At 36.8% G+C, this 12404-nt stretch overlaps 1 pseudogene; it reads left to right on the forward strand.

Annotated features, from left to right (window-relative positions):
• The first annotated feature begins 438 nt into the window (after window positions 1-438).
• LOC142346242 (broad substrate specificity ATP-binding cassette transporter ABCG2 pseudogene) lies at window positions 439-8433 on the forward strand (annotated as a pseudogene).
• The last annotated feature ends 3971 nt before the right edge of the window (window positions 8434-12404 follow it).

A 12404-nucleotide genomic window follows, 5' to 3' on the forward strand; every position in this document is an offset into this window, starting at 1 on the left:
CCATAGTTTTAAATCTGCGGGGTGGCGTTTTGAGGTACATTTCCGAAACTCCTCTTATTGTCATCCAATGCACACAGCGATCCCATCGCCCCATTTCTTGCATCAATATCCATCGTGGATTATTTAAGTAAATATCAACCCGTTAAATTAATAAATTGACTCGCACTATTAAGTGTAGAACCATTAGCGTACATCAATCAGTGTCTAGTAATTGCTCTTATACCTTCAATGAACAGATCAAGCTGACTAAATCTCAATGTGGTGGCTAATTCTATCTCAAAGCCTTTTGAGTTTAATAAAATGAAGGTTTGACAAAGTTTAATAAAAATGATGGCTCGATATTCTGGCGTATAATTGAATTAATGGTCTAAAAATCTTTAAGTAAAAATTCAAAAGCTCAAACATGAGCTCAAATCAAATTGAACGTTTGAGTAAAAACAAAGTCCAGTCGAATGCTAGTATGATATCTTTCCATGGTCTGCAATACCAAACAAAACTTGGCCACAAGTGTCAAAAAGAACAGAAAACAATCTTGAGTGATATTAGTGGGGTGTTTGAGCCGGGTCTAAATGCCATTATGGGACCCAGTGGATGTGGGAAAACTAGTTTGCTGGACTTGCTGGCTAAGAGAAGAGACGTGAGGCGAGATGAAGTGAGTGGACAGGTTCTGCTGAATGGGAGAGAGTACCCGAAGTACTTCAATAGTTTAACTGGGTGAGTGTATGTTGAAAAGTATCACAGCACCCACCTAAAAATTCTGGCTTAGAAATTTTTTAAGAAATTGCAATTTTTGAACGCTATTGCTAAAAAACGGCTAAGGTCTATCCGTTTAAAAATAGTTCAAAAACTTTAAAAAAGTCAAAACACCATAAGATTAAGAGTTAACTGAAACAAATGACTTGCAATTCACCAGAAAACATATGGTACCGGTCGTTATTGAAAAAAAATAACAAGTAAACAGAAAACAAAAAGAGCAAGGTTAGAAAATTTTTGAATACAATTAAATTCAAAGTTATGAAAGCAATTACAAATCAACTGAAATCATTCAACGGATTCGTTTACACAATCATACAAAACCACAGAGACCAGTCCCTATCCAGAGAGTCTTACAACTACAAAAAGAACAAACACAGGCAAAAATCAAAAATTCGATTCAATATTTTCGATTCAATATTTGCGAGGAAATATATGCGATATAGGGCTTGTCATTACGGTGCCATTATTGTCGTGATTGGACATTTATGATAAAATAGCACGTGAGACAACATTATCGCTCAGTTGAAAACTGATGTTGAGAATATTCTCTCTGCTGATACTACACTAAAACGTTGCAGAAATAAGATTGAAAGCGGCAAATCTCAAAAGCAAACCATCAATAATTTTTGAAAGCAAATTTTTAAAGACATAACAACCGTAATTTTTCAACTGAAAAATGATACATGTTTGAACTTGTTTGTGCTTAGGAGGCCAATTGTAAATGTCTGGAGTGCGACTAAGTCAAAAGACTACACATTAACAACGAATTAAGGCAGAGCTCAATATTTCACGAATAATTTTTTGCAAGCGGGTTTCAATTCAAAAAAACGGTTTGCTTTTCACTGATTTTCTTCTGTATGTTCATTGGCCTCACTTTTTTTTAAATTTCATCTGTCAATAATTGAGGTTCGATGTGAAAATAAATAACATAAAAAAGAGTTAGGGAAAAGTGTTTCAAAAATATGTACAGCGCACAATTACAACCCGAATAATTTTCGAACTATAAATTTGAGCAACAAAGCCAAAGTTTTTCCATTGAAACAAAAACTTTTTCAAAAATAACCGAAATAGCTATTTTTACCAGCAAGTAAATATATCAAAAATAAAAAGAATTTTGATCAACTTATACTTATTGTAATTATAGATGTATCAACTGAAAGCATTGGATAGTTTTTTTATAGATACCAATAAATATTTGATTAATTTGACTCTCTGCGATAAGACTACAAAAAAATCAAATGCTGGCAAAATAAGAAAAGATTTAGGAAAGCAATTTCTCTGAGCCAAAAAAAACCATGAGGTTTACTCAGAGAAAAGAATATTACATCAATGGATCTTATTAGAACAATAAAGATCCTGTTTCAAATGAGAAAAGGCTTTCTTGTAGTTGTGATGCAAAAATGCAAAAAAAATTCTTAAAGGGCAGACCCAAAATACAATGCGAATCATTTTTCAGAGCAAAAGTTGACCTTGAGAGCAAAACTGGCCCTGCTATTGCTGCGTGGCTGTTAAAAACGCAATTGATTTAGTAAATTATCCAATAGTTGTTCTGGCAAACGAAAAACTTATTTTTATCAAAAATAAACCACAAATTTTTCTTAAACATTGATTTAAGTTAACGATTAGACCGAGAAAAAAAATTTTTTTTTAAGATCACTTTCTGAGGAACCGCAGGTTTGATTAGCCTCTATCTGAGTTAAGGAAAACTGTATCAATAGTTTTTGCGTCTGAACCACCGGTCAAAATGGACAAATGGGGCCAAATAATCACATTGGACGCCTTTTTTTTGTAAAAGACGGAATATTTTGAATTTTCAAAAACTTAGCTTAAGGAATTACCAAAACAGTAGGTTCAAACATTTCAGAAGTTTTCGACTATCTTTTAAAGCAAAACTAAAGAAATTATTCTTTACATTTTAAAACCTTATTGTTTTTTCAGACAAAATTGAACGAAAGCTGAGCAAAAGTTACAAAAGAAATGTGAAAAAAACAAGAGAAGATAGGCTAACGTTCACAAGTCTTTGAACCTTTGTAACACCGTGGGAAAAACGCAAATCAGAAATATTTTTTTTGATGCTCGACAAGTATTCTTTGATACCACTCTAAATCTTGTACAATGAATATATTGATCGGCGAAATATGACTGAACAGAAAGAACCAGTTGAGCATATAGTTCCTCCGGCAAAGTGGGTCGGATCAATGAGATGATATAGGTATCGTTACTGTAATATCAAGATAACGATTCTGTTTTTTTCAGACATTATTTGCTTTGCTCATTCTTGCACATACTCTTGGATCGCTTTAAGCACCTTATCCCTACTCTTGCATCATTTTACCTCTTAATACGTCCCTACTTTTGCATCGTTTTAACCCTCAAATCATTTTACCCCCCACCTTCCCCCCACTCCCCTTGCCCGCTATTCTTGCATCGTCTTACCCCTCTAATCTTGCACCATTTATCCCCTTTACCCTTCAGTCTTGCATCGAATTACCCCCACTGACACCTAAAAATTTTTTAAGAGTTTTGAGGGGGAGTTGCCCCCAAATACCCCCTAGTCTTACCTGTTTATTTCTGAGTAAAAACACGGCACGTGTCGTACATAAACTCACAAATTGTCAAAACAATATCAAATCTGCGTTATTTTTTAAAAACTGGTTAAAAAGTGTCCTTTCCTGCCAAAATTAGTCCGATTTCGACAAATTTGAAAATCCGTAAAACAAAGCTTATGGAAGCCTTATAAGATGGAACATATGCTTATTCCTGCAAAAAGAGATCTCAGAGGTTTAGGTCAATACTTGTTGCATATTCAGATGTCATGTGATGAAGGAACCGAAGGAAAAAAATTTCTGTATTCCAAAATAAAAGTTGAATCTACAAAAATTTGACCTTCGACAACAATTCTTCAGGTTTTCGTTTTTGTATATTATCAATCACCCTCAAGGAGAATGTAAGAACTAAGGCTTGACAATTTGACACAAAATTGTTACAAGCATATTAAACTTTTTTAAAATATAATCAAAACTATACAAATTGATGTCGAATACCATTCAGTGGGATTCAAACCAACTGGTTTTCTATCAAATTTGTAATAGTCTTTTTAGAAATTTGATAAATGTTGATTTCTATGAGTCCGAGAAAAGTAATTTGAAAGTAAAGTCCGGGCATTTTTAGTGCGTTGGTTTTGGCACTCCCACTTTTCAGAAATCATTTGCACAACAAATAACACCTTGTTTTGCAAATATGAATGAATGTTCATGCCTGATACCTAACAATGAAAGACAAGATAAACTAGGTATAACAGTTTCACAAATAACTTCAAAAACCACTTAATTGATTCTTTATTTCCCACGTAATGGCTTCTTGAATGGTAAATCAACTAAAGTTTCAAGCTTTGTAAACGGAGTCGAAGTCAATTCGCTGCTCAAAAGCTTGTAGCACCATGTGGCGACCAAAAAAAATCACAAAAAATCCGCAATACTTTGAGTCAAATGTATTAGTTTTCAAGGGAACCTGCATTGGCGTACAAAGTTTTATAGGTCCACAAGATTTGATTATGAGAATACAGTGCTTCAATTGATGAAAAGAACGTGATCGACCATATTTGCCAATACTATGAGCGTGAACTTTGTTATGAAGGTGGTTGTTAATCAGTTTTAATATAAATCCTGTTTTGGTTTTTGACTACGGTGTACAAAAAGTTGGCATTGTCATCACTATGGTTAGGTTCGTCTACCGGCAACTTGTACTAGTAGAGAAAAAACAATAGGATTACAATACTTGATTATAACTGTTTCAATCCGAAACTTTATGAGAATGAGAAGTAGGAGTAGCATTTTTGTCTACAGTAGTAATTTGTTGCTGCGTAGTCGCAGCGGAACAGCATTAGGCCACAGCGGCCTGTTCTCAGCTGCCCTTTTTCTTATTGTTCTCCACATTTCAGACTGTTCTTTTTATGAGCATCATTGCTCTTTTGTTGCTGACGATGGCCACTTTTTTTGCGTCTGAAACTTTCACGTGTACCATCATTGCAGCCAACAGTGGTCAGGCTATGGTCAACCTGAAGCTATGGTTAAGTAAGAGCTCATCTTTACACAGACAGCTTCACGGAGGCAGGGGATTGAACTCTCAATCATTGGCGTGTGAATCACACCCCTTACCTCTCGGCTATCACGCCAAAGGCAGACAAAAGGACAATATACTGACTATGTTAGCTTTACACATAGAAGTTACTTCATTACGTGGTCAAATACTAAATGCAAAATTAGTGAGTGAACTGATCAAGTAACCCGATCCGCAGAAATATTAGCTCACATATATGGTAACGCGAGTATCATATAACAATACGGTATTTCAGATGAGGCGCTTGTTCAACACGCATAAACAGAACTTTGTCCGTTTGCCTATATCAACTGAAAAAAATTGAACTGCAAAGAAGAGGATCGTTGGCCACCGACATGAATATGAAAAATCCATGGGTTGACTTTCCGGGTCGAGATGTCAGCGCCGTTTCAGCGCTGTCTGTTGTAGGAAGTTTGCTGAATGTGCTAAAATTATGTAAGAAATGAGTTGAATGCGCTGAATTGCGCTAAAAATGAGCTGAAACGAGCTGATTTTTCAAATTTTTCAGCGCAAAAATTTTACCTAATTTTGCGCTGAAATGTGCTGAAATTTTGTAAGAAATGTATTTGAATTTCAGCGCATTAAATTCTTATAATTCTTAAAATGATTAAAAGTATTTAGTGTATTTTACCGCTTTTTGACATCGATTCCTTAATTTCGAACTGTTCAATTTTCCTTATATAACGATTAAATTTTTCTCGGAAAGAGCCGTGGATCGAAGTACGAAAAGTCACTTGGCTAAATTTGCCTGTAACTTAATAAAGGATAAAAAATAACCACCTGGACTTTATTTGACTTTTCACATGGTTGACATCTCAATCTAGGTTACCATGGGCGCTTTTGGTCGAGAATAGTCTTAAGCAACATGAGGAGTTTTGTTTTAGCTACGTGGTGCAAGACGATGTTGTGTTCGGTTCTCTTACTGTGAAAGAGAACATCACATTCGCTGCCAATTTGCGTCTGAAGTCTTCTACTACTAAACAGAAAGAAGAGATTGTGAGAGACCTCCTGAGTGAGCTGAACTTGGACAAGTGTGCAGACACAAGAGTGGGAACTGAGCTGATTAAAGGTGTCTCAGGGGGAGAAAGAAAGAGGTGTCATTTGGCCACGGAGATGATGACACAAACTCATATTCTCTTTTTAGGCAAGCATTGGGTAATCCATGTACCCCATTGGGTAATGATAAGGTAACAATACGGTAATGTAGAATTAACTTTAAAAGTTGCTCCAATAATTTTGTACCACTAGAAAACATTTTTCTGCACAGCGCACGTTTACATTTTGGTTATATTGATAGTATTGGCCACGGGAACGGAAGTTAAAATGCAAACTTCTCACACCGATACCCAATTGATATTAAATGATATTTAAGAAATGTCATATCATGCTCGAATCGAGTTTGTTTATAAAAACTTTCACCTGGGCTCATAAATTGACTTGAGCTCGGTTTAAACCTAGGCTCCTGTACCATGCATTGGTAGGAAACATTCTACCCCCACTAGAATTTAAACTCTTTTTTGTTATTAAATTTAGTTGCAGCCCTAGGGAGCTACTAAGGTTTTTGTTAATTCCATATGCTAACTTTGTATTTGTTTTGATAGAAATTGTGTTGATGTAAACTCATTACCTTGTCGTCTCACCCATTGAGTGGGTAGATATGAGGATTCCCAGGTCGAGTTTCAGACCAAAATGGCCTCTGATACGACCGTCCCAGACAAAAGCGACCCCTGATCAAACCAGTCCAGACTGAAGTGTCCTCTGATTAGACTATGGTGCGCTCGAAGCTCCGTGTGCGCTTAAAGTGTGCTCGAAAACCTCCTCTGATCAGACTGTTGTGAGCTCGAAATTCATACCCTGATCAGATTAGTGTGCGCTCGAATCCGCCTCTGATTAGACTGAAGTGCTCTCGAAATAGACCTCTGATCAGACTGAAGTGCGCTCGAAATCACCTCTGATCAGACAAAAGTGCGCTCAAAATCACCTCTGATCAGACAAAAGTGCGCTCGAAGTTGCCTCTGTTTAGACTAGAGTGCGTTCAAAATAGTCTGATCAGAGAATGATTTTGAACATGAACAAATCTCTCAAAATCGTTATAATATAATCATTTCATGAAAAACGATGTTATCAATCTTATATTCAACTAACAAGAAGCCAGTTCTAAAAGTATTGCTTATGAAAATAAAACCAAAAAAATGCTCAAGAAATTATTGAGTATGCCATTTATTTATGCTTTTAACTGAATAATTGAATTTAGACAGATTTGCATAAAAACGTCTTGATCTACTTTGATTCAAAATTTTTTCTTGAGGGGACCGGCAGTTGCTATCAGCTGGACCCCTTGGTTCTGATCAAACCCATCAGATTTTCAGATGGAGTTCTGATCAGAATTCTGTTTTATTGTTGACTCTTAACAGAGACAACAAATGTCAGTGAAAACAAAAACAAAAAAAAAGCAAGAAAAAAATTCGCTTGACTATGTCTCTGGTCAGACTAGTGTGCGCTCGAATCGGCCTCTGACCAGACTAGTGTGCGCTTGAAACTGCTTCTGATCAGACCATCCCAGACCAAAGTGACCTCTGATCAGACCGTCCCAGACCAAAGTGGTCTCTGATCAGGCAAGTTCCTGACCATTGTTCAGACAAAAGTGCAGTCGAAGCCTTTTCCAGACCATGTAATTAGAGCGCACCGAGAACATGTGTACGCTCGAAGATGGTCTGATCAGAGCTCAATTTGGTCAGGCCACCTCGACCTGGGTATACTGGAACATTGAAAGCCCAATTGTGTGGGTTGAAATTTCAAGATGTGTCAAAATGACAATTTGATTTGTTCATGATTTGAATTGATTAGAATTTTGCGATCACCTAAGATTCCATAAAGTGATGTCTGACTAAGGAGTTAATTTAAAATAAGTATTTAAAAAATTAACAAAGCGAGCCCTGCTACTTTTCTTATGTCATGTGGATAGATATGCTTTAAGATGAACCGACAACTGGCCTGGATGCGTACATGTCCTACTGTGTGACGAGCAGTCTGCGTCAATTAGCCGACAAAAGATGCTGCACCATCATATTCAGCATCCACCAGCCACGATTATACATATACAATATGTTCGACAAACTGCACCTTTTGTCCTGTTTCGGCCAAACAGTCTATCACGGGAAGGCTCAACATGCCCTTAGATACTTCGCTAATTTGGGTCTTAATTGCGAGTCTCACAATAACCCAGCTGACTTTTTCCTTGATATTATCATGGAAAATAGTGACAGCGAGGAAATGTTACAGAATTCGGGATGTGAGAACCTGGCTCAAAAATTTGACAACGATCGAGGAGGCAAAATAGTGACGTCATTCAAATCAGACGAGATTGTTGTAAGTTACCCCGATAGTGACCACGACGAAGAAGAAGAAGTTATTGATAAGAAAAATTTGCCCAAGATGTTTCAAGATTCAGCCGAGGCACTACAAGTGCTCTCTGAATGTGATCAAATTCGGTCGCTAAGTCAGAATATTAAACTGGAACTTTCTCCGAAACATTTCAGGGATCTTTTTTGTTTCTGACCCAGCAGCTTAGTGATCTTGAAACGTTTACCCCCCCCCCCCCCTTAATTTTTACTTGTTATCCTTACTCTAACAGTTTGCAAGTCATCTGCTTATAAAATACACATATCAGAAATTTATATAGACATTTTTTTAGAGTGTGGTAGCGTGCTATATAACAATACCTTAAGCATAAAATGGCACTGGGGTTCCGAAACAAAAAACACCCAATTACAGCGTCGGGTTCATCTTGCAAGTTTTATATCTCATGCAGCGACAGTTTAAAGACTTTGTACGCAATCCAGAAGCTTGTTTGCTGCCTCCAATTGTGGCAATTGTGAGTGGTCTGGTCTTTGGAATTGTCTGGTTTGACCTCCAACTAACCGGAACTGGATTCCAAAACTATTTTGGAGTTCTGCTAAATGCTGTGACGATACTTGGCTTTCAAAATATTGCTGCAGTTGAGATATTTATCAGAGGCCGGGCAATCTTTATGCACGAAATATCGAACGGTTATTACAGTTATATCGCCTTTTTTGTTTCAAAGATGTTAACTGACATGCTGCTGATGCAATTTTTGCCCACCTTGTTGTTTGTAAACATTTTTTACTGGATGGCAGGACTTCCCAGCGATTTTGGAATCTACATGTTTACAATTCTAACGGGACTTGTTTTATGCATGTGTTCGAGTGCAATTGCATCTCTCTACAGCATCGCTCTCAATGACGTGTCAATGGCTGCAAACTTGATGTCGAAAACTTTGATCCTTTCATTTCTCTTTGCGGGTTTGATGGTTAACATCGCCTCCGTTTCTAAAGGACTATCTTGGCTTCAGTACATAAGCATCGTGAGATACGGTATCAATTGTCTTAGCATTCCTATCATTGGGCCGGTGAACTTTTGTGGGGATAGGTCATTCAAATTGCAGAATGGGACTACTTTATCAGGGAACATTTGTTTGTCTGGTCAAGACCTGTTGGATGACCAGGACATGCCATATAAAGGGGAGGAAAAGTGGTTCAACCTTGGAATTGTGGTGGTGATTTGGGCTGTCTTCATTTTTATGTCTTTTGGCAAACTTCTCACTTTAAAGAAGAGAAAATGAGTAAAAATTTTAGAAAAAGATTGAAAATGTCTATAAAGACACAAAAACTGTGTGCTCTTATATTGACATGGCAGCTAGCTGATAAATTTTAATGACGAATAAATTTGAACTTGTTCGTCAAATAAATATGTTCAACAACACCTACCGGACTTCCAGAGCAGAACAGGTGGATCACATACTAAAAAACATATGAAGATAAAGGAGAGGTTAACAGCTCTTTCCATCAACAGTTAAAGTTGAAGTTATCTCCCCTTAACTTTCAGGGTTCTTCGTGGCGATATTTAGGCTGGTTAACTTTTCTCGTAACTACCTTCAGAACTTTTTTCGTCCAAAATAAAATATTCGTGCAAGAGTAGGATCTTTTTGCCAGTCCCGCTCCACCTCATTACCACCGGGTTTTGGATACCCCGAAATTTAAATTTACACTCAATGCAAACACGCAGAAGTGCCTCTCTAGACAGATTGAAAGCCATCCTAATTCCGAAAAAACCAAACCACCCCTGCAATAATCTTCAGAAGATTAAATGAACAGCTTGAAAATCTTTGAGACCTGATCAGCGTTCCTCTTCAACATTACAAGTCAAACGGCCAAGAAACATTTTAACAAATTTGGACAGAAATGAAATATGATTCGAGTAAACTGTAGGTTTACATTAGGTTTGAAAGAACTCGAACCAAGTTCTCCTTTTTAAAATATTTTAGACATGAAAGCTAATAACCTGACATCTAATAAATTTTCAGCATTTTATATGAGACTTTCGCAAGGCAACAGAACCGCATATGGGATAAAATTCAAAATTTTGAAAATCTAATGCATTAACTGCCGAAAATTATGACCTAAATACCAATCAATCAATGCCCGGTAAATAAAACAAGTCAAGTTGTTGAAACAAAAAAGGGAAAAAATACGAAATACAAAAAAAGGGGCTTGAGATCTGCCACTTCGAGCTGAAAAACTACAAAGAGTGGCTGTTTCAACAACTTGAACTGAAGCCCACCCAACAACTTTTGTACACTGAACTATTCAGAAACATCTAAGTCTAATCGAAAGACTTTGAAATACCTTGCTTCTCTATGTGTTTTAAATCCTGTTCTGAAAACTCAAAGTCATCATAAAATTGTTCAAATAAAAACAGTCAGTAAAAGAATGTTTTCCGTCCGCCCCCACGCCAGTACGTTACGCACTGTCAAATTAGAGCGTGCTGCTACAGATCACACAAAACCGGATCTCCTTACGTATACCGATCTAACTTAGCACAAGATATAACAAATCAAAGCCAAAGATATATACATAAGACCTGTCTGTGCTTTAAAACTTGTTTCACAGATTGTGGATCTGAAATTGTTAATTTGTAGACATGTAAATATAAATGTGATAGCTTAGTAATTACCAGTTGGATCGAGATGAGCTGTTGTATTGATCGGTTCAGCAGTTCTAGTTGTCAGTTGTGGTATCGAAAATTTGTGTGAACAAAACTTAGAAAAAGGAAGAGTTGAGAATGTTGTCTGTTAGCAAGTTGTTGTATTAAGTTGTTATGAGACTTTTGAGTTTAGTTTATGCAAAAGGAAAGGACCCTTGTCTGCGGCCAAATAAGAAACAATAATAATTTCATTCTTCTTCTTTCCTCAATATTATCAGCGAAGCATCAGCCCGCAAGGGGGAGCGAAAACCATGTTCACCTTCATAGTGAAACTGTTCCTATTTTTTCAGTTGGCCGAGAAATCGAGAGATTTACCTCTGCTCATTTCAAGAAAATGAAACGGTTTCTTCTTTGAAAATAATTAAAAAATATGGGTGCCTCTGAACCTGTTTCATCCATGCGTCTGCCCATACAACCTTGAGGGTTGTGGGGGAATCTATTGTTTTTCTTCAGATGCAACTGCTATGATTTAATTGGTTTCCCTGATTTGCAAATGTCGGTCAAGTAGCGGAGAATTTGAACAGTTATAGCTGCGCCTACTCATACGTAGTTCTAATTCTGGTTTGGATTTGGTCATGGATAACCTAGCCCTAAACTGGGGCTCGATCAGTAATTAGAAAAATAGCGGCTCAAGTGCTCATATTTTCTTAGACCAAGCGCTCGTTAATTTGTTTGACGAGTGCTAAAAGTACTGGTGATTAAGTCTTTGAAGTATGAGACTCATATGCGTGATAAATTATCCGTTCATTTCTAGCAGCTCTAGTACTACAGCTCATACCAATTTTAGGATGTTAAATTTTACAAAAATGAGTTAGACAAAAAAAATACTGCATCATATATAACCGTAATTAATTAAGTTTCAGTGGTCTTTTATTCTCTATTAGTTGCACACAATGAACAAGGATGGAATTGAAGGACCTGGACAACTAAATCCAGTTCCAACATCTATGAAGAAATAAAATAGCAAAAGGCGATAATTTCGCTTGTATATAAAAGTGATCGTATATAGGAATGAGTATGAAAAAAGAGTTGCAGAGGGCGATGACCCCGCTTAAGGAAAAATTCTGCTGGCAAAAAGATTGGCATATGTATGGGACCGCTTCCGTTGTCTAATATGTTGACGGCTTCCACCACTTCACTTGAGGCATGATCATTTTCAACATTGATCTGCTGGTTAATGTTTTGAGCACATGATGGTGCGGTTGTTTTCGACCTCCTTTACAATCTACTTCGACCTCTAATTTTTAAAGTCCTTCTTTTTGTTGTTTTTTTTCAGTTTTCCATCTTCGTGAGATACTTTTTGCTATTCTTGTATTAATGGACCGTCTTCTTCAATTCGTTCATCTCTATCTTGAGATTTTTGTTCTGCTTCATTCGATTTTTTTACTGTTTTTTAAAGTTGTAGTTTTTTTTAAAGATAGGAACATGCAAAAGGTCTGCGTATTGCTTTCGTTAGTTTGCTTTGT

The sequence above is a fragment of the Convolutriloba macropyga genome, chromosome 9, assembly GCF_964194025.1.
Source record: "Convolutriloba macropyga chromosome 9, txConMacr16.3, whole genome shotgun sequence".
Classification (NCBI taxonomy): domain Eukaryota; kingdom Metazoa; phylum Xenacoelomorpha; order Acoela; family Convolutidae; genus Convolutriloba; species Convolutriloba macropyga.